Source organism: Bos javanicus, chromosome 1, assembly GCF_032452875.1.
Source record: "Bos javanicus breed banteng chromosome 1, ARS-OSU_banteng_1.0, whole genome shotgun sequence".
Taxonomy (NCBI): Eukaryota; Metazoa; Chordata; class Mammalia; order Artiodactyla; family Bovidae; genus Bos; species Bos javanicus.
The window spans coordinates 135,229,466-135,250,961 of record NC_083868.1 but is presented as its reverse complement, the minus strand read 5'-3'; the positions used below and the strand labels follow the sequence as shown (position 1 = coordinate 135,250,961).

Sequence of the window (21,496 nt, the reverse complement as noted above, 5' to 3'; positions counted from 1 at the left end):
TAAAATTCCCCTTCAGCATTGCTTTTAATCAGTCTAAAGGAACTCATCAATCATTTAAAATCTGTGCACTTTATTATGTAAAGTGAAATGAAGTGTTAGTCACTCAGTCGTGTGTGATTCTTTGTGACCTCATGGATTGTAGCCCACTGGGTTCCTCTGTCTATGGAATTCTCTAGGCAGTAATACTGGAGTGGGTTGCCATTCCCTTCTCCAGGGGATCTTCTCAATCCAGGGATCAAACCCAGGTCCCTTGCATTGCAGGCAGATTCTTTACCATCTGAGCCACCAAGGAAGCCCTATAATATGTAAACTATACCTCAATAAAGTTGATTTAAGGAAAATTTAATTTCAAAATGATTTGCAACCAGCAAGGTATTCAAAATAATCTTCTGAGGCTTTGAAGGGAATTCCACAAACAGTTTTTTTTTTTTAAACTATGAGCGTTGGCAGTGTCATTGGAATAAATCTGTTAAAGAGTTCACTTTGAAACCATCAAAATCCAAGTAGATATTTAAATGTGTGTGTGTTAAAACTATACAAGTCTTCAGGCACATCTTGTAGAAGGAAGTATGAAGGGAAAGTTAATGCAAGGGAACAACATTCTTGCAGGGTGTGGTGGACAGGAAGCTCTAAAACATCTAACTGTTCACGTTCACAGCTCTATTCTTTTTCCAATCTTAACAAACATGGAAAGGAAATTCAGACAGGAAGGAAGCAGAGAGATTGGAGTGGTCATGAAGATCTTTCTTCTAACAGAGATGACTCTTTTTACCACCTTTGCCAAAGAGCTAAGAATGGCTGAAAGATGCTGAGACACCAAGTGAAGGTTCAGAGTGGAACCCCAGGCCCCAGCCAAACTGCAGAGCTCTGTGTAAGTAAATAATCAGACTGTGAGGGTAAACTGTTAGGACAGACAGTGACACCCTTAGAGCTCGGGATGAAAAGAAAAGGTCAAAGTGCAGCCCAGCCATTGTTTCTTCTGCTATGCAGGTTCATGACATTTTTTTCTGAACTAAACAGAGAACTATGATCTGAAGCACCTACTTGGAATTATAGGGACACTAGAAGAATTTCTGAAATGTGGTCCTCACAGGATTACTACCCATCTAATCACTGACTCTGCTGTCAACCAAGTCTGATTTTGTCCACATGCATCCCGATGAAGGCAAAACTCTAGAAAATTCAGCCGATGCCTTAGGCTCACCAGGATGTGATGTCTCTGAGATAGTTTAACACACTTATGGGAACCAGGAGTGGGAAGAAAGCCATTCAGGAGCAGGAGATGGGACTGGACTGGGACACTGGCTGTGACCTCCCAGTTTAGATCAAGGATGTTCCCATCCTTAAACAGCAGATGTCAGTAGTCTAAATGGAGCTATTTGGAAGGAAGGAAGGAAGGAGGAAGACTGAGAAGAAAGAGTAAAGAAGAGCTCAGGGAAACCTTACTCTGGCCCAGCCCAGCAGTGCAGGCAGAGCTCAGAGGATGGCTGCTCACAGTTCTCCTAAGTGGGAGAGGAGTCTTAGAGGTACCACTTGCTTTAGTCCCTCCAACCTGTGTGGGACAAGATCTGGCCCCAGAATCCTTGTTGATCCTCCTCACCAGGTTGAAGTGGACTGGGGCAGGGAGGCAGGAACAGCTGGAGGCTCGCACATCCCTTGGGCAGCACCAGAGCTGCCCAGCCACGGTGACAACCCAGCTGGGTTTGAGCCACATTGCCATTCAGAAGCCCCTTTTCATGGTCAGCTGGGATCCCTCCTCCTTAATCACAAATCCACTTACATTTATTTTCACTTTTTTCTTTTATTTTGAATTCAATGTATCACATGCACATTTTTTTTTTTAATTGTCATATGGAAGGACTAAGAATGACAAGGCCAGCCCTATGCTCAACTGTAGGCTACCTCAAGTACTACAGTCCAGGGACATACTCTTTTTAGTGTTTCTGTCGATTACATCCACATATCTCAAAATAATATTCTTGTTTTGCAATTTCTTGATTTATCACTTTTGACTGTGTGCCACGATAGAAGAGGATTTAGCTCACTTATTCAGGTCCCCTCTCTCTCCCTCTTCCCCCCAACTTTTAATAGTTCTATCAGTATTTATATCCTTATTGGATATAAATACTTCACTTTGTGGCAAGCAAGCCTGGAGCCAGCAGTGGGGCTTACCCTCTGGGTGCCCACCCACACCAGCTGACGATCCCTCAAGGCATGGAGAGAAGCCCAAGGTAAAGGGCTGCGCTGTATTAACCCCTCAGGTCCAGCTCCACTTGTCTGTCATCTCTTCCTTCTTCCATCCCTGCCCACTCTGAACCTGCAGCTCTCCATGACTGTGCCAAGTTCCAAGTCCAGGGGCTCCCCCACTGTCAGCCCCACACATGCACTTCAGAGTCCACTCTCCTCCACTTTGTCTCATCTATCGATACTTTCCAACCACTCTCCATCTTACTGAAATTTTTGGGGTGTTTCATCCACTCATAATTCCTGTACTTTTCTTTTTTCTGTTATTAGTTTTCATAATTTTTTAATTCATTGCTCTTATCCTAACGAGGGTATTAGAGATGAAGGGAGACAAACACATGCTGAGCCTGCCATCTTGAATTATGAACCAAATCCACCTCCTGATGCTAAGTCCAGTAAACAAATTAATAATTCTGTCCTCACTTTTTCAAAGGGAAAAAAAAGGCATATGTACTTGTCAGGGGCCTAAGTAGTCAAGCCAAGAAGTGTGCCCAGGCTCTTCTCCAAAACCTTCCCTCCCTCACCCCTAGGATACTCATGCATCCTGACACCTCATTCATTTGACTAGGATTTTCCAAAGTGGTCAGTCTATCTCCAACAGAAGTCACATGGCTGGAAAGTGGTGCTGGCTTAGGGTGTCTCTCCATCTCCACCTAAATATTTCTATTTTTTTTTAGTGTCTTTACTCTCATAGCCCATTCTCAGTCCTGGTTGGAAGTTCACCCAATGGATAAGATCTGGGAGGTGAGACTCCAGGCTCAAGAGGTCCTAATGCAATAGGGACAAAGAAGGAAACTCAGAAAAGGTGACTTCCGGCTGTTCCCAATGACCTCAAAGAGGCAGCATCTGAAAGGAAAGGAGGTCTGTGGGTTGGCTCCTCTGAGCTGAAGGGGAGAGGGGAATCTTGCCCCTGTCCTGCCAAGAAGGGAAGCAAAGCAAAGATGGGTCATGGAGTGAAGGCCTCCTTCAGCCCCATCCGCCTGCTTACCCTCCTGTACCTTCAGCAGGGTGTGACTTTGGATCCAAACCATGGTTCAGTGGCCCCAAAGGGGAATATGTCTTTTAAGAAGTGATTCAGGAAATCAGGTACATTCCCACGTGGGAAGAATGCCTGAACAAGATAAAGCTGAGAGATTCAAAATAGCCAGCCCAGGGTCCAAGCGGGAGGTAGTCACGGAAGGTACCTGTAGTAGTATCTTTCGTATTATCATAAACTAGACAAAGCCTTTGATAAGACATGGTCCTGGGTGCTCTGGGAAGTTTGAAAATCAGAACAATCTAAAAAGAACAACACAGATTCCCCTCACGGCTTCCTTGTTCCGTAAAATGGCAGTGGCCAGTCTGGAGAGCTGAGACTCTGATTCTGCCCATCGGGGAGGCCCCTAGGCGTCTCTGCCCAGCACCCTCTCACTAGCTTTTGCTCTCCACACCATGACCTTACTGTCTGGCAGGTTCTCCTCATGCGACCGCAAACGGCCATCGGAGGTCTGTGGGAGCTGCTCTCCGGAGGACTGGAGCTTCAGTGGAGGCCGGGAGTCCACCAGATGCCACAGCAAGCCCAGAGGACCACAGCACTTCAGTGGTCTCTCCCATGGGTCACACTGCTTGGTGGGGGTGTGGGGTGGGCCAAGGACCTCTCCAATCCAGATCGCCAAGGAATTGGGTTAGATCAGGATCTTCCAGCCATTTTTTAGTTTAGTCCACTCACTTAGAAAAAAAAAATCTCGCCTAAAGGCCTCTAGGTAAGAGAAAATTGAACAGGACACTGCAAGCCCCAAGCCACATAATTCTCTAGTTTTTGTTGTTATTGTGACTAGGAGAGGCCTTTGATAGGACTGAATCCTGAGGGCCCTTGGATGTACAAAAATCAGCACTATCTATAAAGAAACATGTGGATTTCCGTGGCAGCGGAAGGGACACTGCAGTGATACCAGAAATCTTCAAACACTTTTGGCTGCAGTTGATTTCCTTTGGCTTTTCCCTGGTGGTGACTGTCTGAAGCTCAGCCCCAGCCACGAGGAAGTCAGATGTCTAGACTCTCCTGGTGGCATTTGTGAAGGAGGATGAAAGAGCGAAGGGCGAGAGATGGCCCAAGGTGACCAGGACATGTGGCGTGGGCTTCAGAAATCGTAGATTTAAAAAAATTCTGGAAGAGATGAAACATGAGCACACAGACTAAATGAATTTAGTCTGTGATTTAGTCTTTAGATTAACTAGAACCATGGTGCTCAAGGGTTCCCAGAAAAATAAAAACTTTGAAACAAAATTATCATTGACATTTATGTAAGTATGTGTCCAAATTCTTCTCTAGAAATTTCCAAAGTCACTTTTATTTTTTAAGTCAGAAAAGCTTTCCTTCTTGGAAAACAAGTACCATTTGTCTTTTTTTGGAAGTTGGCACAAGAGTAATTTGTTAGGTGAAATAAGGCGCCATTCGGGAAACTTTGAATCCATTTGTGGCAGGAAAACACCACTCATACTGTATTAATATAGAAACTTCACCTATTTTATATTCTTCCTATTCTTTGTAAAACAAGATGGGATGTTAATATTTTCCCTCACCTCCCTGAAGGGTTTGCAGATTAAGCCCTTCCCTTCCTGCTCTCAAGGAAGGGGAAGTGAGAGAAAGTAGGGTGTGGAAGCATGTATTGGAAGAGCCCAGGATCCTGGGAAGCTGGCCAGGAAGGAGGGACCCCTCTGCCCAAGAAGGCTGGTTCACGGCCACAGGGAAGCTTGAAGGGCAGTTCTCCTCACATCACCTTGTTTGTGTAATGATTAGTTTGTCTGCTTGTTTTTGATCTGTGTCTTCTGCATCTGGCTGAGTATCTGGCACATGCTGCTGCTGCTGCTGCTGCTGCTAATTTGCTTCAGTTGTGTCCGACTCTGTGTGACCCCATAGACGGCAGCCCACCAGGCTCCCCCGTCCCTGGGATTCTCCAGGCAAGAACACTGGAGTGGGTGGCCATTTCCTTCTCCAATGCATGAAAGTGAAAAGTGAAAGCGAAGTCGCTCGGTTGTGTCCAACTCTTCGCGACCCCATGGACTGCAGCCTACCAGGCTCCTCCGTCCATGGGATTTTCCAGGCAAGAGTACTGGAGTGGGGTGCCATTGCCTTCTCCATCTGGCATATAATAGATGTCTAATAAATACCTGCTGCATACAGTGAATCCTCATACCCCTGAGAGGCAAATACGATTCTGCTGGTTTAAGGACGAGGGAGCTGAGGTTCAGTTAAGCTTACAAAATGCTCTTATCATACAGTTGGTAAATGGTAGCACCCAAGGTACGCCAAGTGACACCATCATTCTGCTCCACCCAGCACCCTGATCGCATGAGAGTTTGGGCAAAAAAGGCACCACTGAAGCTGTCTTCATCAAGATAGCTGGTTACCTAACTGCCAAACCCAGTGCCAAATCCGATGACAGGTTTACCTGAGTCCTGCAGCACCTGACAGTCTTGTTTCCCTCGGCATCTCTGATGCCATTGCTTCCCGAGCTCATGCAGTCTCTGTAAGTGTTCCTCCGTAGAAATTCCTGTGGGAGCTCTTTCTGTTCCATCCTTAGCCCCGTTGTCTGTCTCTCTGCACACACACACCCCATGGGCATCCTGCTCATCCACCAAACAGCTCACCCTCGTGGCATGCCAAAGCCTCCAGTCCATGCTAGACTGCAGACCTCCCACCTCAACCCCCTACTTTCCACACGGTTTGACTTTACTCCCAACAACCAGTATCTGAAATTCAAACGACCACGTTACCCTACACTGCCTCCTGCGGATTCACCTTCAAACCAAGGCTCCAGGCCATGCTGTGTCTCCGCCTCCACTGCCGCCCTCCATCCAGAGGCTGGCAGGCCCACCTGGCCACTACTGGTCAGGTGGGTCTATGCTTTCCTGAAGCCCACTCCTTCCTCCTTCCAATCGATTCTCTAGCCAGCAGCCAGAGTGATCTTTGAAGAATGGATAACATTCATCGCAAAAAGGCACAAGTCAGCTTGATACAGTGCCAGAGGGACAGCATGCAGACCGAGAAACAGAACATTTCTAGCTTCCCAGACAGCCTCCAGCGCCCTCTCAGTCAGCTTCCCCTCCAGGGTAGTGATCGCCTGTCCTTTAGCAGCTCACGTAGTTTGCCGGGTTTGTACTTTACAGAAGTACAATCGCATGGAGTGTCAGCGTCATCTTCTGAAGATGGAGATCAGAGCCTCTCATGACCTATGAAAAATCCCTCCAGTGGAATTCCACCAGCTCAGATCAAGATCAAGCAGAGCACCCCAGCCTGCAGGGCCTCCCTGTTCCAGCTCACGTCCACCTCTGGCCTCGCTGAGCTTCCCGCCACCACGGCCTCTCCTTGCGTACTACCCTAGCTACGGTCTGGGGTAACAGGCAGTAAAATTTGTAGCTGGCTGGAAAACTCATCACCTGTGTGAGATGACGTGTTACCTTAGAGCTTCTGGGGGTGGGGCCCATTCTGTCTACCAGGGTCTGGGGCAGGGGGCTCTTCATTCCCACCCCCTCCCTTGTTTAGCCTCTACTCACATATCTATATGATGGTGAAGAATGTCTCTCCTGTCACACATTCTCCATTCTTCCTTCATGGCCCTGAGCCCAGACTGCAATTACAACAACCTTGCGTGTTTGGGGCCCTACGGCAATCCTGGCATCCAGCACAGAGCCGTCGCCAGCCAGTGGGCGGAGGAGGGAAATGACCGCAAAGCACGGCTGGCTACTACTTTATGAGAAGGAGGTGATCTGCTCGGCAAATATCTGACGATAAACAAATCAACGGGAAAGAATGAACTTCAGGGAATGTAACCATCGGTTACATCAGCACCTGTAAGCCACGAGTAGGAAGATGTAAAATTATTAAAGCAGATTGTGAATTCCTTGAAGATATAGGGTTTTTTTTCCTTTTCTCCTTCTATTGTGCCCATTTATCTCCCAAGGAGATAAATCAATTACTTAGCAAATTCTTGTTAATTCTTTCACTGTCAGCAGGGTGACACCCAGGGCCAGCTGCACATCAGAGCTCCCAAACATCTCCATTTGGAAAAATGAAACCCTGGACTCATGGTCACCTCTTGCCAGGCTTTTTAACAGAAAGACTGGAGTCACACTGAGCAGTGAAGGGGGGCAGGTCTGGGTGTCCCCCCGAGGCTGCCGCACGAGGAGTTTGAGGTTCTATAGGGAATGGTAGGTGCCCCAGCAGGCCGAGGAAGGAATCCTCGCTCAGGGAAGCCCTGCCTGGAAGCCTGTGCTCACCCTCTCAGAGGCCGCCGAGTTCCTGATAAACCACAGCACACCCCGCCCAATTAAAGTCACTGGAAATCTGAGAACCAAGCTTGAAGAACCTGTAATAGAGTCAAAGACAGCAGACACGCCTGATACAAGAGTGGGCCGGCTGCCCACCAGGACAGGCCAGGACATGGGCGTGCATGGACGCCAAGACTCCGGGTCTGCTCATTGTCACTGTCCACCTCACTGGCTGACCTGATGTTAGAGCGCCTCCTGAGGCTGTAGTGTTCCAGAGCCGTACACAGCAACAGAAAGGCATGCTCCCCTGTGATGGGCCGCCCCTGGCAGCAACATTCTCCTGCATAGAAGCATCTTCACGCCCCATCCTGCTCACTCCAGCATTCCCCTGCCCATTCCCAACCACAGTGGTCCTCACACATGCCCATTTCCTTCCAAGACCCCATCAATCTGAAAGTGACAGCAGCCCCCTGGAAACTCCAGCCCGCCCCTGCCAGCAGGACAAGATGTTCAGGGCAGATGCCCCAACACAGCACAATTGCTACACTTTGTGGCATGACTTCCTTCTGCTTTCCTGGCTGCTAGTAGAAGCATGGCAGGAGGAAAAGGCTTTGTCAGATGCATCAGGAGGATGATGTGTCCTTTGTAAGTGCTGAGCACAAATCCAGATCCCACCCTTGACCTCCTGGGGATCCCCAGAGGGACGTGGAAGCTGATGGTCTCCATTCCCTACTGATTGATGACAGTCAAAATATCAAGGATATGAACCCAAAGGAACCACGCTACCTGCAGATAACTCTGGCAGGGAACCCAGAATATCTGTCACCATCATGCCCCATGGGCCTCCACTTCCCCTCCCCACAAGCCCCTCTCCCCTCCAGTCCCCCATGTGGTCCCCCAGCATCTTTATGATCTTTATGTCCCCCAGCATCTTATGATCTTCATGACTGATCTTACCTCTCTCTTCACCCTCTGCCTCTGCTAGGGACACTTTCTATGACCTGTGCTGTCCCCAGCCTCTTTGCTGGATATTATGGGCTGAATTGTGTCTCCAAAGAGATATGTCAAAGGCCTAACCCCTGGTGATTGTGAATGTGACATTACTGGAAATAGGGTCTTTGCAAATATAATCAAGTTACAATGAGGTCATCCTGGAGTAGGGTGAGCCTTAATCCAATGACAGGCGCCCTTACAAGAGCAAATTTGGATCCGGAGACACAGGACACTGGAGGCAGAAGACACTGGAGTGATGTGGCTACAAGCCAAGGATTTCTGGCAATCACTAGAAGCATGCCTGCAACTCCCTTGGTCCTCTTCACTCTGTTAAATGACAGAATCCTGTCCCTCTGGCCCAGATGTCCTCAGCTGACCCTACTAGAAACCATCTTTAACCTCTCTCGGGCCCACTACATTTCCTTCTCCAGCTTCAGAGAGTCTGCACTCACCCACTCTTCAGGTGACTGAGGAAGCAGGTTGCTTTCTTAGCTGTTCATGTCCCTTCCAATTCACCCAGCTGTTTTCTTAATTCTTTTATTGCTCATGGTTTTCCTTTGTGGACAAACACCATGACAGCCAAAGCCTCCTATGCCTCTTCCCCTCCCACCCTTGTTTTGATTGCCTCTGGGCTCCACTCCCCTGACCTGGGTGTCTCCTTCTTATCCCCAGGCTCTCCCACATTCTCTCCATTCCTGGAGGGACCTGACTCACGTTCCATGAGAATTTTCCCTAAACGTGTGGACCTCTCCTCTGTGGAAACCAAGTAGTTACAGGAAGCCCATGTGGAATGGAGGGACCTTCCTTGTCTCCACAAAGTGAAACTGCCTCCCCTCCTGCCTTTCGAAGCTGTCTTGCAGGGTGTCCTGCCGCCTTCACTGAGGGCAAATTCTCACAAGTAGCAGGGTCAGTCTTCAGGCATTTCTCCACAGGCCAGAAACGTCTACCCACCAATCTGTCTGGACCTTATGAAGGACCGAACTCCAGACTGATTGGCTTTTCTAGACTTGCTCTAAACCAGAGCCCACAGCCTGCAAACCTTTAAGAGGTCTCCTGGCTCAGCAGCCCCAACACACTGAACTTGTATCTACTCTTTGAATGTGGTCCTTTTCATCCAGGTTCAGAGTCCTTGTGTATGCTTCCTTATGTCTAGAACATTCTCCCACCCCTTCCCTTGCCTCCTTGCTGGCCTGATTCCCCTTGTCAAGCTCTGTTTGAACATGGCTTCCCTTATTTGGGCTACTCCCCTGCTGACACATCCCCTTAGGAAGCTGTGGACCTCTCTCTCTGACACCATCACAATTGTGACCCCAGGGCCATCATGGTTATACAGCGGATCAGCTCCCAAAGACCTTGCTTAGTTCAAAAAACACACAAGTCAAGACTTAACCTTCATGGGATGCCGTGTCTCCTTATGAAAACTGAAACGGTGCCTCCCTCTGGCAAAGGTGCAGACACAGTCTACAATTCCCTTGGTCTATTTGCTTTAACAAATCTTAGTGGGGGCTAGAGGGGGCAGGGGATACAGGGGTACATTATTGCTAATTTCTCCCAGAAGGAACACTTGAAGTAATGTGATAAGCAAATGTTTATTGAATATCATTATGGGTTAAGCAGGGCTCAACCCCTCTAGAGCAGTTTGTAAATACGATGAGGTATGTGTACACACATACACCACCACACACACACCTTACATCTTTCCTGAGAAATCTGTAGGCATGTAAAGAAGCAAAAGTTAGTATCAGACATGGAACAACCAACAAGTTTAAAATTGGGAAAGGAGTATGACAAGGCTGTATACTGTCACCCTGCTTATTTAACTTATATGCAAAGTACATTATGCAAAATGCTGGGCCAGATGAATCACAAGCTGGAATCAAGATCACCAGGAGAACCATCAACAAACTGAGATGCGTAGATGATACTATAATGGCAGAAAATGAGGAGGAACTAAAGAACCTCTTGATGAGGGTGAAAGAAGAGAGTGAAAAAGCTGGCTTGAAACTCAACATTAAAAAAAACAAAAAACAAAAACTAAGATCATGGCATTTGGTCCCATCACTTCACAGCAAACAGAAGGGGGAAAAGTAGAAGCAGTGACAGATTTCATTTTCTTGGGCTCCAAAATCATTGTGGATGGTTACTGCAGCCATGAAATTAAAAGATGCTTCCTCCTTGGAAGTAAAGCTGCTGACAAAAGTCCATATAGTCAAAGCTATGGTTTTTCCAGTTCAGTTCAGTTCAGTCGCTCAGTCGTGTCCAACTCTTTGCAACCCCATGAATCGCAGCACACCAGGCCTCCCTGTCCATCACCAACTCCCGGAGTTCACTCAGACTCACGTCCTTCGAGTCAGTGATGCCATCCAGCAATCTCATCCTCTGTCATCCCCTTCTCCTCTTGCCCCCAATCCCTCCCAGCATCAGAGTCTTTTCCAATAAGTCAACTCTTCGCATCAGGTGGCCAAAGTACTGGAGTTTCAGCTTCAGCATCATTCCCTCCAAAGAAATTCCAGGGATGATCTCCTTCAGAATGGACTGGTTGGATCTCCTTGCAGTCCAAGGGACTCTCAAGAGTCTTCTCCAACACCACAATTCAAAAGCATAAATTCTTCAGCACTCAGCCTTCTTCACAGTCCAACTCTCACATCCATACAGGACCACAGGAAAAACCATAGCCTTGACTAGATGGACCTTTGTTGGCAAAGTAATGTCTCTGCTTTTGAATATGCTATCTAGGTTGGTCATAACTTTCCTTCCAGGGAGTAAGCGTCTTTTAATTTCATGGCTGTCTCCCCATCTATTTCCCATGTTCCAGTAGTCATATACAAATGTGAGAGTTGGACCATATAGAAGGCTGAGCACTGAAGAATTGATGCTTTCGAACTGTAGTGTTGCAGAAGACTCTTGAGAATCCCTTGGACAGCAAGAAGATCAAACCAGTCAATCCTAAAGGAAATCAACCCTGAATATTCGTTGAATGTACTGATGCTGAAGCTCCAATACTTTGGCCACCTGATGCGAAGAGCCAACTCACTGGAAAAACCCTTATGTTGGGAAAGACTGAAGGCAGGAGGAGAAGGGGGAAGCAGAGGATGAGATGGTTGGATGGCAACATTGACTCAATGGATATGAGTTTGAGCAAACTCTAGGAGATGGTGAAGGACAAGGAAGCCTGGTGTGCTGCAGCTCATGGAGTCACAAAAAGTCAGACATCACTGAGCGACTGAAAAACAACAACCTGTAGCAGAGTAGAGGCAGGGAGGCCAGTGAAGGATCTGGGGACAAGACTGAAGGAGTCTCCAGTCAGGGTGTGTCAGTAGACCAGGGGACGTCAGCAAGGGAGAAGGTTATGACCTGATGACTAAGGAGAGGTGGGGGTGGGGTGAGCATCTGAAGACCAAGGAAAGGGAAGCAGGGGGCTCCAAAGACAATGGGGAGCAGGGTAAGTGGTGGGAAGCAGAGTGGGCTGTGGGGCAGGGAAAGACCCAAGTGCACATTAATGGAGCCATCCCTGGTTTCAGGAGAGCTGGCAGGTGCCCGTAGGGAAAAAGCCTCACTTCTGACAGCTATTGAACCCCACACCCAGGAAGAAAGAAGATCCCTTCGGGACCATATAGAATCCAGGGACTAATCCCTAAATTAAAATGGTGACTCAGTAGCCACTATTTGGGGTCTTGAAATCAATCCCCTTAGGGCTTTATGTTGACAGTGTTTGAGCAAGAAGGCAGCTGTGGGAAGATGTCTTGTCTGATTATCTCTGTTACCTTTTGTTCCACGAGGGCAGAGCCTCGTGCCTTGTTAGACTTCACACGGATGCATGACACCATCTATGGATGGAAGGTTTGCCTGCAGTGGAGCCCCAGGGATCTCTCCTAACAGAACGTCACTAGCTAAATTTGCAGAAGAATCTGGAGGGAAAACGGGCCTTTGATGAGGCTCTCTGGGACAAGGGAATTCTGACTTGAAAGATAAAGGATCTGGTGCCTGACAGAGGCGACCTGATTTCTAACAACATATATGATTTGATCCAAGTCCAGTCTTGTGTCTAGTCTTTAAATGGGTAAGAGTCTGCTTGTCTGGCCCCCTGCTCCAGGGGTGGGCAGCTTTGTCACTGAAGGCTACATCCGAATGCAGGTGGTCAGCACATCTGCTTGGTCTTCTTTGGTCACCCCTGGCCAGCACAGTGGCCCAGGATATCTCTGCCCCAGAAGGAGCCTCTATTCCAGTTCCCCTCTCTCCACCACTTCAATTTATCTCCGGCCCTGTCTGGACTGAGGGCCTCCCCTTCCACGGCCTACCTCTTGGACTCCTATATGCCTCCACTTGCCCTCCGCTTTGTCTGCCTTCCTCCCCACTCCACTCCTCAGATCAGCAAGGAGCAGGGGAAAGGGAGAAACACTTGCAGGGTCTGGAGAGGGCAAGGTAGAAGACACTGGGTGGGATCCAGCCTTCAGCTGATAGGAGAGGACCATCAGCACTGCAGAAAATGCTGAAAACCTTTCTTGGAAAATTTCCTCGGGTGCTAGGTTGGACTGAGAGAGGAAAGGAAACTCTTACGGGAAAGGTCAAGGCAGGAGGCCAAGCAAGGCATGCTAGCCTCCTTCCCATCAGAAAGTACATTATATAAAAGCAATCGAACATCCTTCCCTGGTACCCGCACCCTCAGCCGCTTCCTCCCACCTCCGCCGCCCAGGGCCCCAGGGAGTGCTCAGGGGAGTGGGCCACAGGGACCTCCTCTGTCGCCCTGTTGTCCACAGGGGTCGTCCAGGGTATCAAGGTCTTTTCTATGACGTGAAATGTCCAGTCTAAACACAGGAAATGAGGGCAGGAGCAAGAGCAAGGGGGAAAGCAAGCCAATTTCTCAAATTCCCTGTTTACCTACAGTAAGCTTTAAGCTATAAATATCACTAGTTAGAACACCCCTGATCTTGACCTCCGAGAAAATTTGCCATTTCCAAACCACCTGTGGGAAGAAAGAGGTTAAAATGGAACTCAGCCTCGCACAGCATGCCTGTGTACCCAAGCTCCCCTGGAGATTCTCCCAATTCCAACACGTGGCCACCATGCTTGTCAAGCCCAAGAAGGCTCTGTCCACCCCACCCTCCCCTCCCCAACCTCCTCTCTCCACGGTGTGCCCTGGGAGGCCTCCACTGGCCTGCCTGGAATGTTCCCCAACGTTCTTCCCATCAATTACGACTCCACATTAGACACATTCCTGGCAACCATTTCGGTTTAATACGGTTACTTCCCATCAGTCACTTTAACGAATACTGTGGGGACAAGACTACCACAGCTGCCTCAGTGAGGCGGAGCAGAGGTTCTTGAACTTCAGGGCACACTAGAGTGGCCTAGAGGGTTTGTTAAAGCGGTGTGCCCCACCGCCAGTTTTGGATTCAGTAAATCTGCAATAGGGCACAAGAACTCACATTTCTAACCAGCTCCCATGTGATGCCAATGCTGCTGGTACAGGGGCCACACTTTGGGAACCATCGCCTCAGATTCAAGTAGGTCCCCCTGAACTCTAACCCAAATCCTTCTTTCCAGCATCTCCTTCCTGGAGACAAGGCCTAACCTCTGTAAACCCATTACAAAGGAATGAGGGCAAAACTGAGAGGCACACCCTTGATTCCTCTGCCCTCCCCTTGGCCATCTGCCCATCTGGGTATGGGGTCTGTTTGCATGCTAAGGCTCTGTCAGCACTGTCGTGGCAGCAGCCAGGAGCACCCCACAACTAGCTCTGACTGTGCACTTCCATTGGCCTCTCAGCTCCTTGGAACACCCCCGCTGCCTCGCCTGGAGCTCTGGATGGCAACTGCAAGGCAATGTGGTTTCATCATCCACATGTGCTCTCTCCCAGCAGGTTTCAAGACTCCTGAATGAAATCATCAATAAGCATCTGTAGATGGAGAAAGATTAGCTAAGTGAATACTTGACACCTACAAGCCGCAGCCTTGGGGGCGGCAGACATGAGCTCACCCCCTTTCCAGTATCTTGACCAACTCATGTCTGCAGCCCAGGGGGCTATGACTGCAGCAGCAGGTCAAAGATGAACACCAGTGGGCAGAGTAGGAAGGGTCATCAAGATGTTAGTGATACACTGGGGGTCTGCTCTGTGGAGGGGAGGGAAGCACAGACTGATGATGGGATTTTCACTGTGGGAAGGAGAAAATGTCATGCCCCATTTCAGGCCCCCTTGCAGAAGCTCACCCCTACGTACCCATTCCTCCCATCAGTGATGTCAGCAAAGCCCTCTGCAAATCTCTCCTTTTGCAGGCCTATTGCCCAGGGGTCCTCACCTCTCCTCCCTGCTGCCACATTCTGTTCCATACTTGTCCTGAATGTCACTGCCCTTTGACCCTGTGACAGCATTTAGATGTGTCCATTTGGCTACGCTACAGTCTCCAGTTATTCAATCAAACATTAATCTAGGTGTTGGCTGTGAAGCAAGTTTGCAGCTGTAATTAAAATATATAATGAGTTGACTTTCAGGAAGATTATCTTAGATAACCTGGGTGGGCCTGGTTTAAATAATCAGAAGACATTAAAGGCACAGTGGAAAGAGAGAGAGATTGACTCCCCTCAACAGGAGCTTTGGCCCAATGCCTGTGATCATCCTTTCCTGACTGCTTGCCCTGTGAATTCTGGGTTTGCTTATTCAGCCCCCACAATTGTATAGGCCAACTCCTTGAAATAAATCTTTTAACGCATATATCAATACATACGTATGTGTGTTTGTATCTGCTATTGGCTCTGGTGTGATTAAACCCTGCAGTAGACAAAATAATAGCCTCCCAACCCCTATATACAGACACTGTGCTTAGTTGCTCAGTCGTGTCTGACTCTTTGCAACCCCATGGACTGTAACCCACCAGGCTCCTCTGTCCATGGGATTCTTGAGGCAAGAATACTGGAGTGGGTAGCCATTCCTTTCTCCAGGGGGGAAATTGTAATTGTAGATCAGAGAAATGATGCTGCTGAAGAAAGAGCCCAGAAGTGAGCTACTTCCCTTTTCCTGAGTCTGGGTAGGAGACAGAAGTAAGGGACTCAAGTCAAATCAGCCTGTTAGTCGCTCAGTTGTGTCTGACTCTTTGCGACCTCATGGACTAGGGCCCTCCAGGTTCTTCTGTCCGTGGAATTCTCCAGGCAAGAATACTGGTGTGGGTAGCCATTCCCTTCTCCAGGGGATCTTCCCAACCAAGGGATCACGCTAGGGTCTCCTGCATTGCAGGCGGACTCTTTACCACTGAGCCACCAGGGAAGCTGGTGCAGGGAAGCCATACATGATGCGTATAGGGATACTTTCTTTTTGTAAATTCCTGTTAGACATTACTATGCTTTTTTTTTTTTTTTTTGAGGTACTATATGTCTTATTAATTCTGGAGATTTTTTGGTCATTTTTTTCAATACTGTCTATTTCACCTATTCATTCTGTTCTCTTCTTTGGGACTCATTTCAGACTTAAATTGGACTTTGTTTTTACTGTTTCCATGTGTCTTAAACTGCCTTTTATACTTTTCACTTCTTTTTTTCTTTTAACTCATGAAACTATACTTTATTCAGATCTCATTGGGTTTTCTCATGTCCTTTTTCTGTCCCAGAATCCCAGCCAGGACACCACACCACATTTGGCTGTCTGGTCTCCTTAGGCTCCTCTTGACTGTGACAAGACATTCAGATGTTCCTAGTTTGGAGGAGTATTGATCAGATATTTTGTAAAATGCTCTTCATATTGGGTTTGTTGATGATTTTCTCAAGGTTAGACAGGGGATATATTTTTCAGGGAGGAAGACCACAGAGGTGAAACGCTCTTCTCACCCTATTAGTTAAAGGTATATATTTTCAAGATAACTTATCACTGGTGATGCTAAACTTGGTCACTTGGCCAAGGCTGAGCTTGCCAGGTTTCTCCTCTGGAAGCGTCACAGTTTTCACTTCTTTATTCCTCTGTGCTGCGTTCAGGTGACTCTTCAACCCTGTCTTCCACTCAGTATCATTTAGTGCAGATGTCATGAAGTTAAGGACTTCAAATTGGGAACTTATCTACTCTATTAATTAACCAGTCATCGCATCTAACCTACTACCTAACCATTCACTTTTTACTTTCTATAGCTATAGAATTTCTATGTGTTTCTCCAATCTGCTTGTTCCTTTTTTATAGTGTTTGTTCTTCCCTGGTGTTTTCTATTTCTTCTTACATTTCTTTAAACATGTCAGTATATATTTATATTTATTGATCGGCTCCACTGGGTCTCCATTGCTGCACGTGGGCTTGCTCTAGTTGCCAGGAGTGGGCCTACCTCTAGGTGCAGTGTATGGGCGTCTCTTTGTGGTGGCTTCTCTTGTGGCGTATGGGCTCTAGGGCACATGGGCTTCAGTGGTCGCTGCCCACTGCTCAGTAATTGTGGCTCCCAGGCTCCTAGAACTCAGGCTCAGTTGTTGTGTTACACGGGCTTAGTTGCCACTCAGCATGTGGAATCTTCTCAGACTGGGGATCAAACCAGTGTGCCCTGCATTGCATGGTGGATTCTTAACCACAGGACCACCAGGGAAGCCCTCAATATAATTTTATAGTCTCTTTCAAAGTGTACCATTATCTCAAAATCTTGAGGTGCTAGTCTTCCTCAATGATATATGATGTATGTGCTGTCTGTGGCTTATGGTGGGTCATTTTCTGTGTGACTGTTTAGTGTAAGCTCCTCTTCCATGAGCACAGTCTTCTCTTGGGATACTTTTGGTCTGGATTGCAGAAGTATCCCTCCAGAGTGGTTTTCCTCCATGTCTACCAGATAGCAAAGAGTTAGCACCAGTCCAGAACCAATTTCTTATGCTAATTTACTTGATTAGAGATCCCCATACTGTGTGGATAGTATACATTCTGCTTCCAAGTTCACGTGGCTCAGACATGAGGTTTTGATTTCTCAGAATTGTTTCACCTAGAGGTCCAGTTAGAGATATGCCTCTTGCCTCTAACCAGGTGGTGGGCAGAGTTTTTCTGGTTACTTTCTCATCAAGGACCCAATTTCATGCATGAGTCTGTGTGCCAACACCCCATGTCATATTTGGTGCCTGTGAGATTACTAATACCCAGTCTCTATCACGAGTTTCTTGAGAGTTTCTTTACACAGTTTCCCCTTAATCCCTGCTACAGAGTCAGCAGATACACTATTCTTTACTTCCTGCCCCTGAAGATTTCACTTCCTTTCTTATAAGTTCAGCTCTGTATTCAAATATTTGATGGTATTCTATTGTATCCAGAAACTCTAATTATTTGTAATAGGAGGGTCCCATGTTATGTAAACCTGTCATATTGATGAAAACCACAATTCACTAGAGTTCTCTCATCTTACTGCAACTAACAAGAGCCTTTGGAAAGGGGTTGTTTTATGTTGAATAAACCTGTAAACAAACAAACAAACAAAAGCCTTTGGAAGACAGGCACCTTCCGATTCACATTCGTGTTCCCCACGCAGAGGTTAAATAGCAGAAGCATGAAGGTGGCATGTTAGAGTTCAGAGTACATGACCCCAGATGTATTGAGCAGAATCCAGCTCTGTTTCTACCTCCTCCTTCCTCACAAAACCCAATTATTTCCCCTCTTATTTGACACACAACTTTGCATCTCTTTGTGAATCTGCCCACTGTTTATGTCTCTCAGGAGGGCTTGGTCCACTCTGTTTTGTTCATCATTGTACCTTCAATGGTTGAGCCTAGGTGATCAATAATTATGTATTACATGAAGCAGAGACATCACTTTGCTTAAAAAGGTCCATATCATCAAAGCTATGTTTTTTCCAGTAGTCATGTATGGATGTGAGAGTTGGATCATAAAGAAGGCTGAGTGCCAAAGAATGGGTGCTTTCAAACTGTGGTGCTGGAGAAGACTCTTGAGAGTCCCTTGGACAGCAAGGATATCAAAACAGTCAATCCTAAAAGAAATCAACTTTGAATATTCATTGGAAGGACTAATGCTGAAGCTGAAGCTCCAATGCTTTGGCTACCTGGTATGAAGAGCTGATTCATTGGAAAAGCCCCTGATGCTGGGACAGGTTGAGGGCAGGAGGAGAAGGGGATGACAGAGGATGAGATGGTTGGATGGCATCACTGACTCAATGGACATGAGTTTGAGTAAACTCTGGGAGATAGTGAAGGGCAAGGAAGCCTGGCATGCTGCAGTCCATAGGGTCTCAAAGAGTCAGACATGACTGAATTACTGAACAACAATGAATAAATGAATGAATGACTGCATTTCAGGCAGCCGTCCTGACACCATTCCTGGCCTCAGAATTCTGAAACCCCTGCTGTTTATGACATTAGCAGAGTGCCAGCTTGCAAAGAGTGGTCACCAAATGACTCAGGGCTAACCAAAATGATTGCATGAAAGCCCACCCAGGGATGTCACCACATCCTTCCAGGTATAAAACTCCAGACTCAGCACTGGATCCCGGGCACCCCTGAGCAGATGCTGTCCTGGCCTCTGTCCTCACCGCTCAGGCCCACTCTTCCTAAATGGCACAGAACCCATCAGGTACACTCACTTCCCTAAGACGTTTGGCCAACCCTTAGGACTGGATTCCCAAGCTCTAAGCCAGCCTTTGGGAGTGGGCACCAGAACAGCAGAGAGGCCTCCTGGACAGAGACACTTCTCAATCTTCCCAGAAAAGAAAATGTTCCATAGGTTTGCCTCTCTTTAAGAACTAAGGTATTATTATCTTACTTCACCTCCATCCCTGAGGAGCCATAAAACAACAACAAAAAAAATGCAGTGGGAGGACTTCCCTGGTGGTCTAGTGGTTAAGAATCCGTCTGCCAATGAAGGGGACACAGGTTCAATCCCTGGTCTGGGTAGATTCCACATGCCATGGGGCAACTAAGCCCATGTGCCACAACTGTTGAGCCTGAAAGCCACAACTAGTGAAGCTCGCGTGCCTAGAGCCTGTGCTCTGCAACAAGAGCAGTCATGACAATGAGAAGCCCTAGCACTGAAACTAGAGAAAGCCTGCATGCAACAACGAATACCCAGTGCAGCCAAAAGAAAAAAAATTGCAGCAGGAACAGTGACTGGCATAGGAATGGTCCTTGCAGACAACCCCATCCCCTGGATGCCCTCCTGGCCGCATCCTTGGTCCATCCTCGGGGACCTGGAGAGCAGGTCCCTCCTCACATCTCATTTCGCAGACCACAATGACAGACCTCACTGCACCAGGCAAAGGTGGGTATGAGGGTATCATCACAAACTTCAGGGCTTTTAATTGGTAGTTTCTTCTAATTATAAATGCGGGACACATTTATTGTAAAAATATGGAAAACACAGAATGTCACAAAGAGGAAGAACAAAACCATTTATAGGCTTCCCACTCAGAGAACTACCTTTGTTCAGGCATATCCTCTTCACTCCTTATGAACTGTACATACATGTTTGTGTATTAAACTTACAGGTTGACTCATGGGACCCAAGCTTTCCCGGGACAGGGAGGATGGAGCAGCAGCGAGTCCAGCAGGGCAGCGTCCCAACAGCAGCCACGGCCCTGAGGCTCACTTGTCCAAGTCAGCGACAAAGTCCAGGGCTGCAGATGGCCCACTAGCAAGGCCAGTTCTACATCACTTTGGCTTGGCCATGGGTGGGTAGGATGTGGGGGTGCAGTCTAGGGTACAGGCAGGGATCCACAGGAGTGTTCCCACTGGCATTAGGGCAGATGCCCTCCGTAAGGGTCTCTGTCCCACTCCCTTGTGATAAAGTCAAGGAGTGTGGTCCCAGCAAGCCCCTCGTCTACTTGCTCCAGAGAGATGTTGCCCAGCTGGAGCCTGGAGAATGGACCCAACGACCTTTCCAGGGTTCTTCCATGCTTGGCAAGGATTCTCCGTAAGAGCTCCCAAGTCAGGGAGAAGTAAGAGAAGACGGTGGAGAGAAGGCAGCTTGTGAGTAGGCCTTGGGCTCCTGAGGGCATAACAAACTGGCAGGGCCTGATGGGGTGAGGATGCCCATCATAGGAAGATTTTTGCTGGTTCCAGGAAATCCCAGGCCCACCAGCCTCCACAGGGCCTGAGACCTCCTTGTGAGTGATGACCAGAACCAGTGAGGTTCTGATTACAGCTCTGTGACCCGGGACAAGAGCAGTTGGAGGCCACATCTGCCCCTCAGCAAGGCCCACCTTCAGGGCCAAACAGGTTTTTAAAGAGGGTATCCCAGGCCCCTGGGGCTTTCTGTTTCAACCCAGTTAGAAGGACCTGTGGGAGAAGGAAGATTGCCCTTCTATCAGACACAGTGAGGAAAGTGACCAGGAAGAGGGGCTCTGCTGGATTGTCTCCAGGGGATAGACATAGAAGGGCAGACATGACCCCACATGGGAGAGAGCTGCCTACTGCCTGTGGGGCCACAGCTGTTGGGCCTGCTTGTGATGTGGTGAGGTCCCCATCACTGGGGCTGTGCAAGGACATTGCCAGGAAGATTCCAGCCTCTTTGAACACATGAGCTTTCGCATCACTTTCAATTCTGAAATTCAGTAATTCTGAAAAGGGCAAAGGGCACTGTGTTTCCTTCATATATATATATATATAAATATAAATATAACATTTTAACATTTAACAGAAACTATATATAATATTTTTATTGCATCTTACATAAGATAGCCACAACAGAAATTTACATAGTTTAGAAGCAAGATGGATGGTTAAGAAGGGCCCAGTCCTGTGGGCTATTTTCTGAGGCTATAGGTCAGAGATCACTGAGGAGAGGAGCTTCAGATTACTCGATTAGGGAAAAGGTGAGGAAAGGCTAAAATATAGGCTGCTAGACAGAGATAACGAGCCACTGGGATTATCGCTATCCCAAGACTTGGGAAAGAGCATTACAAAAATCCCTTTCCCCTTAGGCACAGCTCCAATCTCGGCAGCTATGACAGGAATCACCTACTCTCTTCCTTGCCTAGAGTGGGAAAACATCACAATTTAAAGACACTATTGGCCCCTGCCCCCAACATTTGGTTAGACTATATAGCATTCAATAAACCAG

General features: G+C 47.7%; 1 protein-coding gene across 1 annotated transcript in view; it reads right to left on the bottom strand.

The window, feature by feature from the left end:
- The window catches only part of SLCO2A1 (solute carrier organic anion transporter family member 2A1), a 90,589-nt gene that overhangs the window by 52,294 nt on the left and 16,799 nt on the right, over window positions 1–21,496 (bottom strand). The window lies entirely within an intron of this gene.